We start from the raw sequence: 11,525 nt of genomic DNA on the forward strand, positions 1-11,525 counted from the left end.
AGTAATTCTTAAGTTGTTAAAAATCACCTTATTTTGCAAGCTAGCAGCCCCTCCCCTCATCTGATCATCGAGCCCTTCCCCATACACTTCAGCTTCGTGCCTCCCCATCGGGCCACCCTCTCCCACAATTTCAATACTCCTTGATGCACCACTGTAGATACACCGTTGGTATTAATTAAATAATATTTTTCCCGATTTTATATGCTACTGTATTACCTTTTTCAATGGAATGTACTTGAAGTGAATTTTCATGTATTTAGTAGTGTGGTTCTTTAGACATTCTGATTAATTTCTTTTAAGGTTAACAATTACAATCATAAAAATAAGATATTTTTATTGGATTTTTTCCTACTTTCATAATAATTGTAATGTTTCTGGTGTATTTTAATTGTATATATTATACAACAGACTGGTGTATATAATAGATATTGTATTTGAAAACAAGAAGATATTGCGAAGTATGTAAAAAATATTTAGCTCAGCGATTACCTGAGTGTTGTTAGCAAGAGAGTTTTAATAAATATTTAGTGATGCTACCATCTTCAATATTTGATTTATTGGCTTAGATTGTAAATATCTAATACTTTGAAAATAACGTGTCCTAATGAATTACAGATTACTGGGCTGTACTTACTAGCATGTTTAAAACAGATATATTAACAGAATTTTGAATTTCGTAGTTGAAAATGTGTTATACTGTCATAGCAATTCTAATATTTACAGCGTTCATTTTTGAAAAGAAGCCCCTCCCCCCCTTTTTATAGTTTGCAAAAGTAATCTCCTCGAAAAGAAGCCCATCTCGAAAAGAGGCTTATCTCGAAAGGAAGCCCATCCAATCCGGGTCCTAAAAAAGATTTTACGGTACTTTCCTTGAAAAACTTATATAAATGCTAATTAACGTAAGCTTAAAGTACGATTTGCTCGGAAAGCGGGCCCGGGCCCTGCTGATCCACAATGACCCCCCCCCCAGCCCACCCAGTTAAGGGAGTGAGTTACAGCCAATATTGTATGTTTCTTTTCTCTTTGCTCATAATCCTCTTCCTCTAACACCTGTTTTTTATGTTTGCATTACTGTATAGCGCAAAACAATCTTCTTCGTATATTTCATGTTTCACAGCCATCCGGTTTACATTTCTTATTGTTTTGATGATAGTTTCTTATAATACATAGCCTATATATTCATTTAAGTAAATGAAAAGCAAACCATATTATAATTGAAAAATAATACCAAACAGTTTATCAGCATCGTTAGTGAAATATTTATGGTTAGGACACCGTAACATGCAGAACTAAAAAAAAGCGGTTGACAAAAAGCAACAAACCACGCCCACGTACCTTGGATATGGTTGTTAATGGCTTGGAAGGTTGTAACTGTTGAGCAATCAGAACGCGATCTTAATAGCGCAACCTGATTGGTCGTTAGTTTTTGTTTGACACTTTGAAACCATTTTCATTTTCGACACGTACACTAAACTGCGGGCGTAAATAATACAACATTTATTTACTAGAAAATCTAGCTGATAAATTTAAACTATGGTTTATCAAGAACGGGAAAAATGTACAATACTTGAATTGGATCTATCGAATTCATGGAAAAGGTAGACTAGAAACGATGATTTTAAGCTACTTTATATAGGGTGACCCTTCTAAGTTATCCTTGAAGGTCCACAGCTAGGGTATTGTGGTATTTTAGGAATACAGTACAGAATTCGAGTCAGCTCGGCCCTAAGTCAACTCGCGCCAGTAAACACGGCCCTATGTCAACTCTGCCCCAACTCAACTCTGCACCAACTCAACTCTGCACCAACTCAACTCTGCCCCAACTCAACTGTTCCCCAACTCAACTCTGCACCAACTCAACATGGCCCCACGTCAACTCGGCGCGTGAATTAACTCCTACATTGTATTGTTCTAATGTTCTCTATATCTGTTCTGAAAGTTCTTTTATCGTACGAGTTTCTCTTTGACCTGTGTCAAATTTTTTTGTAAGTGTCAAGGCAGTGACAGCGTTTTAGTGCTGATGTAATAGACCTAATTTTGTTTTCTGTCGTGAGGCTCTCACATCGATGAATGGCCGAATTACGTTCATTTTCTTTTTCAATGATTGATTGGATTCATATTTAAGGTGAGTGATTTGTATGATGTGTAGCTTTTCTATAAACGCTCTTATGTGTGTTACACGGGCTACAGTCATTATTAATAGCGTGTCAGTCTACCTTAAATGTCAATCACATTGAAAAAACACTAACATCAAGTTCACATGTGAATTAATGCCATCCCACACGATACGCTAATAACAGTCACCGAACATTCATACCAAAAGTCTATAGAATTCATACAAAGTCTCTTATGTTGCAATCAGTGACGGGAAGTATAATAAATACCTTGATTATAAACTCCCATAATTGCAACATAAAATTAGAGTAATTCGGTCATTATTTCATTGATGTGAGAGCTTCTACAAAACAACAGAAACTAGGGGAAAAACCAAATTTGGCCATTATATCGACGCTTAACCTTAAATGGTGTTACTAGACTTTAAAATTAACAAAGAGGAAACGTGTGGAGTCGTATACAAAGTCGGATACTGAAACTTCAAAAAAGTAGTGTAGAGATACAAGTAGAGTACTTCAAATAAGATTGGAAAAAAATCAGTAGCGGATCCAGGAATTCGTATTAGAGGGGGACTTTCACAGATAGAGGTTCCATCATTATTTCTGATAATATGATTATATGACACCTCTAGATGGGCGAAAATGGCAGACTTTAATCTAAATACAATTTTCTTTTTTTTCCCCCAACTATTTTGTTTTATTATTATTTTGAAAAAAAAATTAGGTGTGGGGAGGGAGCGGGCCGGCTGAACCCGCCACTGAAATACATAGCAAAATACATAAATCGACTATTACAAACCATAAGCCTATGGTGGCACAGACAAGTCATTTTCCAGGCTGGAAAAGTGTAAACATCCCATATAAAGTATAAATATATTGAAAATATAACATATCCTACCAGAAAACCATTACATTAAGTGGAGAGGTACTTTAATGGAAACTAACAGATATGTTTTATGTTTTTAAGTGTCTACTTCAGAAAATATTTCATTGTTTTTGTTTGGGTGAAGGTTGATATTGCTAAGTAGATACGGTACTTAAGTAGAGGCCTAAGTATTAAATAGGCCTACTATACATTGTATATTCTGTTTGTTGATGAGCTAAAGTGCTTTGAAAACAAAATATGTTTTCACTCGAAAGTTAAAATGAAAAAAAATATATATTTTCCTTGCCATTTACAAGATCTAATATTCCTTTATTGTCAGAATGTTAGTAAATTCCAAGAGGCGTTGGATGGATTTATTTGGTGTAAACACCAAGGATAACCCACGAAAGTCTAGAAGAAGACTTATTTCCAGTGGTGTCCTTCTGGTGGTGATTGGGCAGTACACCGGGAGACAATAATAATAATAATAATAATTATTATTATTATTATTATTATTATTATTATTATTATTATTATTATTATTATTATTATTATTATTATTATTATTATTGTTATTGTTGTTGTTGTTCTTGTTCTTGTTGTTGTTGTTTAATATTATTATTATTAATTATTATTATTATTGAAAGGTCCACTGATTAATCTCAGATAAGAAAGTATAATACATACTCCAAGTATTGAAATACACGCCATCGTGTATACACGTATATTAAATACACGCCAATATTTCGTCATTAATTATGTCATCATCGGGAATGACATAATTAATGTCATAATTAATGTCGAAATATTGAATCCCAACACGATGTATTTCAATACTTGGAGTATGTATTATACTTTATTATTATTATTATTATTATTATTATTATTATTATTATTATTATTATTATTATTATTATTATTATTATTATTATTATTACTATACTATTACTATTACTATTATTATTACTATTACTATTATTACTATTATTATTATTATTATTATTATTATTATTATTATTATTATTATTATTATTATTATTATTATTATTATTAATCCCCTACTCTTTTCCGAACAGTGTAGACTGCGTTCTTTAACGTACACACGGGTCATAATGCACACGGGAGCAACGGCTTAAACGTCTCATCCGAAAGACGGTGCGCTGTCGTAACTTGCATCCCTTCACCTTAAACACAAGGAGAGCAGCGATGGGAATTGAACTGGGGACCTAGAGGTCTCCACGGTTCAGCGCACACACAGTGGCTACCACCAATTTAATTTCAATTTTTGATTTTTTTCGCATCCAGTATACATACAATAAAATACATAAAATCCATAAAATATAAAATCTTGCATCACATACAATAAAGCATCACATACACACAAAAGAAGTAACAAATCGTCTGAGCTAAGCTGCACTCTAAAATATTCTGTATTGTAAAGCACCAAATAAATAGCAATAATAACATACAATATAGCACACAGGAATGGTACTTTATACAATGGGCCTATATAAAATTAACTTACACTTGAAGGTTAAGTTGAAGTCTTAAACAAGGATATTTTGAAACCAGTAAACAATTGTTTCCTATATTAACAGATCCATAAATAGTAACACCATTACAGTATTCTTTACAATAGACCCTTGAATTTGCTGCTAATTACTTTTAGGAGTTCAACGATTTTAAATCACGATCCTTTCGAATGTATTATTATTATTTTTATTATTATTATTATTATTAAGTATTACAAAGTTCGACAGTCGTATACGGAAACATACCTCTCCTTCTTAGATGTTACATTAAGTGGTTGCATAACACATTAACATTTTTATGTAACAAACGGTTTGTAAATCAACGAAAACTTGTTTTTGTTTTTCTATCTATCATTAAAAGTTAATAACTTACTAGATCCTGTTAATAAGCTATGTATTTAAAGTATAAAAATGATACTTATCACCCGATCCAAAAAAGTTTTAAAAATAATAAATTTAAGATAAAAATATAATTAAGATCCCTATGTATTTTTTTTTTTTATAATAATAGTAAACAAAGAACAATGGTAACAACTCACTACTCACAGGCGCGGATCCAAACCTTCGCACCGTTCGTGATGGCGAAGGTCAGGGTGGGAGATAAAATATTTTTAAAAATATAAATTGATTTGCTGTGCCTGGTGGTCTGGCGAATTCAAACTCTTTCTGTTAGAAATGCCACCTACTTCAACCAAAGACAAAAATATAGACAAAATAAATACAATACATTTTGCATTGTCTTACTATTAATTAAAAAGGGACTGTAATTAAATCGACTGCGCGATGTCCTGTGATAACGTACACTGTTTAGATATTTTTTTTTATTATTTCGATTTATGTCACAAGGTATGGTAAATCAAAAATCAATCACAGGGAAGCTGGGGCGGATGCAGAGGGGGTGTAAAGGATGCGGCCCACCCCCTAAATTGTATTAAGAAAAATAATTGTTGTATTGTATTGTAAGGTATGAGAGTACAATTTCCAGGCACCTAGAGGCAGGCGCGGATCTAGACTTCTTCGCACCGTTCGCCAGTATAAAGTGAAAGCAGTGCCTGGTGGTCTGGCGAATTCCAACTCTTTCTGTTAGAAATGCCACCTACCTAAACCAAAGACAAAAATATATAGACAAAATAAACTTTTTGCATTGTCTAAGTATTACTCAAAGAGGGACTGCAATTAAATCGGCTGCGTGATAACGGTACACTGTTGAGTTATTTATTATTATTATGATTTATGTCACAATGTATGGTTAATACAAAATCAATCACAGGGAGGATAGGCTATACATGTGCGTTGATTCTTAAAACCTTATTGAAAGGCATATATAATTTTAATAAAATTTGTTATTCCAAAATTACACCAAAGCGGAAATATACTATTTTAATTATTTCTTTTTGAATATTGAATTATTATTTCATTATTTTAACGAATGCTGCTCGTTAAAAAAAAACAACAAAAACAAAACAAAAACAAAAACAAAAAAAAAGCAAGTCTTTAATGGAGTTGGTAGCCAGATTGTAGACTTAAAACTTACGAACACACTTAGATACAGTACATCTAAAAAGAAAGTCAAAAATGACCACCGAGCACTGGCTGACTGAAAAACACAGAATCCCGTCAATGGTATGTAAATTCAAATTGAGAATATATCTAATAAGTGTATAAAAACTGTATTAATTGGCAGGTAAAATGTACAGTTTCCAAGCCCGTATACCCAGTAGGTGGGGTGTTACGAAAAGTGTGTATAACGCACCCAACCAAATTTGATAAGCTCCACATTTCCAAGACAGTCGAGAATGTACTGAATATAAATTTGTGATTTTCTGTGATTTAAAAATAAAATCTTAAGTTTTTAAATTTTAACCAGTAGGCATAGTAATCTACTCAGTCAGTGTCGTGATTCGGAAAAACGCAATTTATTCAATTTTGAAATTTTTACTTAGGGGCACCCCGTGAATGTAATCTATATAGGCCTACTCCAAACAATTTTTCGAAATATTAAATTGCAGTATTATGAGAGTTACGCATTATATCCGACCGTCCAACCACTAAGCATTGAAATGTTGGCAATCAACCAATCACAGAAGACATTTATGCATATTTAATTACTTCCCCATCCTGGTGGCGGTACAATAAAAATGCAAGTTGTGGTCATAAGATTAATTTTAGAACTCAGGCCCGTAGCCAGGGGGGGGGGGGTTATGGTTTGGGCTGCCGTCTCAACTTTCACTGGCCTTTGGCTGAATGTTTGTAAGAAATGCACCAACCGGTAACGAAACCGGTCGCCGTCTACCTAGAGTAAATGGCGCCACCAAACGAAGCTAAAATTTTGCGACTTAATCCACCAAATGCAGTTAAAGTTTTGCGACTTAATCACCTGATTGTGGATTGTGTGGTTAGTAAATTCCATAGCCATACTGTCCATGTGCACACTAAACTATGTGCTGATGGAGCATTTTTGGGAAATTGACTCTCCTTTTTTCCATCCCAAACAAAATATTATTAATAAATCAATCAAAATCAATTAGCCTAGCCTAGATGTTGACTAGCTAGGTTCGCTCCTCGTTCATTTAGAGATAGAATTATACCTCGACGACAACAAACTAGTGTAGGCCTAAGTACAATAGGACGTACTACAGGTACCATAGGCCTATATTAAAACAAAATACATTTTGTAAATTATTATTGGTTGGCCTGGGACCTAGGCAGGCAGGCCATCTTTACCGTCGAAAGTCCTGAGATTCGACGATGACGTCCGTGCATGTTTACAAACGCCATTGATTAGAATGAAAATAGACGCGCCGAATTTCTTTTTTTTTTTTTTTTTGAAAGATAGAATTTATCGAATATTTATCTATATAAAATCTAGATAAACAATCATAATTCTCTTTACTATCTATTAAACATTTAAATAATGAACTTCCTTATGTTGTGGTCATAATATTAGACGGTAATATTTTTAAAGACCATTCAACAAACAACATTAAACAAAATTCCCACGTCGGTGCATGCATAAAACGTGTACTTTGATATGTAATTGTACATACAGTAAATGTAATTTGGATAGGCCTATAGAACGGACTTCCTTATGATTTAGGCCTAAGGAAATGAATATGGGTCTGAACTTTGTATGTGACAAAGTGTTTTTCCTTATGTTGTGGTCATATAATTAGAATATAATATCATTAAAGACAATTCAACAAACAACATGAAACATATATCAAACTTTTAGGTTAAATTTCCGCTTCCGAGCATTCATATAACGTACCGTAATCTTTTAGATATGATATTTTCATGACAGTCGAGAAGGTACTGATTATATAAATTGTAGATAATAATTACTGTTGTCCGATTGTGTGCATTGGACATGTGACGACGAACTCGGGTTACGGGCCTCGGTTGACACTCATATCAAAGGGCCTGTTAATTAACCTTGCACGGGAGCAACATGAAACATATATCAAACTTTTAGGTTAAATTTTCCGCTTCCGAGCATGCATATAACGTAATCTTTTAGATATGATATTTTCATGACAGTCGAGAATGTATTGATTATATAAATTGTAGATAATTACTGTTGTCCGATTGTGTAGGCCTACATTGAACATGGGACGACGAACTCGGGATACGGGCCTCGGGGGTCCAGCCCCCCCCCCTGTCGGGGAGAGCTTCCCCACCCACCCCTATAGGGGGGAAAAGCATAATTCGTCGTGGAGAGAAAAAAAAATATGTGTATATTCTACATATTATTATAGTAGACTCTAAAATCGATTAAATAAGCCTTTGTAATCCCTAAATTTGACCACTTTGAAAACATTTTAATCGAAGCTTTACCACGCCCACTTTGCTTTCGTCGGGGATATCTGAACCCTCGTCGGGGGCATCGGTCCCCCCGTCGGGCAAATCCTGGCGCCACCCCTGCACTTCGGTGCATTCATAGAACGTAATTGTCTGGATGTATGAGATTTTCATGACAGACAATTACTGTTGCCAGACTGTGTGCATTGAACATGTGACGACGACGATAATAGCGCCGGACTCCCAACCGTAACTCAGGATTGGACTAGAGTTGACACTTCACATCAAAGGGCCTGTTAATTAGCCTTGCACAGGAGCCTGTCATCACCTAGCTACGGTGCCTCCTCCTCCTCATATTTCCATAGTAAAGTAGTGAAGTAGCCTCAAGAAGCCTCAATCACCACTACCAGGAGAGATGAGCGATAAGTAAGTGATTAAAGTAAGGGAAAACTATAAATTCAGAATGTATTCATTCATTAGACCCTCATAATTCACGAAAGCGCATTTCTAAGCATTTAGAAAACAACTTTCCAAAGAAGGACCCCAAGAAATCCCACCGCCCACCCCATGTCTAAAATTTGTCTTCCAGCGAGAGAACAAGCAAAAATTACACTTTCTTCTCATGACCCCACCCACCCTGGAACCCCCATCTGTGCGATCTGTTACCCTTTCCCGGCACAGGGGCGGATCCAATGGGTGCACGTGCCCTCCGTCCATGCACCTCATTTAGCCACTCATTTTTAAATTTCAGTACATACCAATACCAATGCCATATTGAAATATGCCTCTGCTGCTATAGATGCACTCCCCACTTACCTATTCTAAAAAATGGTGTGTTCACCCCCCGCCCCCTAACCCTATTTGAAAAAATTCTGGATCCACCTCTGCCGCCGTCGTCTCTAGTGCTCAAAGGGAGCGGAGTTGGATTCGTCGTACGACGCAGTGTGTGCCCAGCTTTAGTAAAATGTGTGTCAATTGGCAAACATGGTTCTGATTTTTTTACAAAAATATTTGTATTACCTTTCATGTAACTTATGAGCTAATTTGAAATTGTAAGATTAAGGAATTTTAAGATTTTCGTAGTAATGTCAACAATTTTTTTTTTTTTTTTTTTGTGGCTCAGGTAAGTTCGGTTTCCATACAATAACAGTCGCTACACCATTTTCACTGCAATTCTTGCACTGCGTGTGTCCCCGACGCGGAACGCTCACTGATTCAATTGACAAATCAGTAGCACCAAAGTAATACTGAATTGCCTACTTTGTATAGGCCTATGTAAGATTCGATCTTCAATTTGAAAATTTGAATGAAAAAAATGCAAGCCTCCGGTATGCCGTGGCTGCAAACAATTTAAAGTTTTTAAATGATAATGATATAAATCAACAAGAACCAAATCATTTGGATTTGTAGATCATAAAGTAAAAGAACGCATTAGATCCTTTCACAAATATGTTTATATAGGGATGTTCCAGATTTTAACTGGATGCTCTAGTTTTCTACTCCGCGAAATATATATAGGCCTAGGCCTATTGTGGAAAACTTTTTAACTGTCAACGATATATGGACTTGAGCGTGTTCTTTAGCCTGGTTTCTTTAAAATTGGTACACTGTCTCTACATTGTTTTCATTGCAATCGTTGTACTGCGTAGCAGACGTCGCCGACGCAATCGGAAGGCTCCCCGATTCGACAGACCAATCAGCATCACCAAAAGCTGTTGGGTGTAGCGATTGTATGAAACCAAACTTGTCATAAAGAATGAAAACAACGAAATGCATATTAAAATTATATAATACTGTACACTCATGTTATATCGTGTTAATTTTCCATTATATAATTTATGAGAAATCAATTTTGTATGAGGAACATATACAAATAAATAAATAGAGGTAGACCTTTGTTTTATATTTGAGAGAAAATTTACGTGGTCGAATGTGACACAATGATAAACATTCTTTTACAGGTGGATCTGCGCTATATAAATATTTTTCATAATTCTATAATTGAGTGCCTTCCTCTTTATTGAGTACAATGCTATTCAAATACTATATTTATATTTTACTATTATCATCATCATAATTACTATTATTGTAATTGTTATATTATCATTATATTATGTTTAAATCAATAATACATTAATTGATTTCGGAGTAACAATAGGCTTAATGGCTTGACGCTGTTATAGCAAATTCGATTAGGCTTAAATGACCAAGCTTTCGCTGTTGATTGGCTGCCAAGAACTTGACGCTCCAATTTTAGCTTTCAGTGTATTTATTTGGCAGTCCATAAATCGTTTTACATTTTGAGGCTACTAATATTGAAAATAATTTTCAAAGATAACAAATGCGAATAACATTGAAACTGAACATGTTAATATAACAACGTTAAAATATTTATCTGCTCAAATACGACAGTTTGTTCAAACTTACATTTTGTTGGGGGATTTTTTCGAAAGAAGGACTGGAATAGCTGTGCAATAAAACATTTGGAAACTGTGATTCGAGTTCCTGTTGCAGTGTTTATTTAGGAGAATATTTATAATTGCAAACAGGTTTAGAAACAGAATATCGTCATAATTCAATAAAGCAGTTCGAATTTCTATTGATTGTGATGCATTCCTCGCATGTTCTAAATTAATATTAGGCTAATTTCATCGACGTTTACACCCAATGTACTTACTACCTGGAGCCAATGTTTTAAGAGATTTAATCAAATTGAACAAAATATGACGCAAATATCCCGACTCATTAAGCTCATTAGTTGGCCGCTGTTCAGTTTGTTTCGGTGAAAATAATAATATAGAAACATCGTTGCTTAGCCATCTTAAGCCTACTTCTACCTGACGGTATCAATTTGAGCTGATAAATAGTATAAACAAAACTGAAAATTAAATAATAATAAAATAAACATACTACTGACTGTAATGTCTTTTTATATTATCATGATGATGAGGGTGATGGAGGCGGTGAAGAGGATGATGGTGGTGATGATGTTATTGATAATAATATTAATTTATTATTATTACAGTAGAACCCCTCCTTTGGAACACCCTAATTAAGGGGACACTTGTCTGTGAAACAAGGGGCAATATATCTTTTAACATTACAGCTAACCCCTATTAAGGAAAACCACTATTAAGGGAATGGGGACACTTTTTGAGTGTGCAAAATGGTCAAACAGGGTTAAATTGTTAACTGAGAACACGACGGAACATACAA

This window comes from Anneissia japonica, unplaced genomic scaffold (assembly GCF_011630105.1).
Source record: "Anneissia japonica isolate Jap-2015-1 unplaced genomic scaffold, ASM1163010v1 scaffold21_len1647178_cov195, whole genome shotgun sequence".
NCBI lineage: Eukaryota > Metazoa > Echinodermata > Crinoidea > Comatulida > Comatulidae > Anneissia > Anneissia japonica.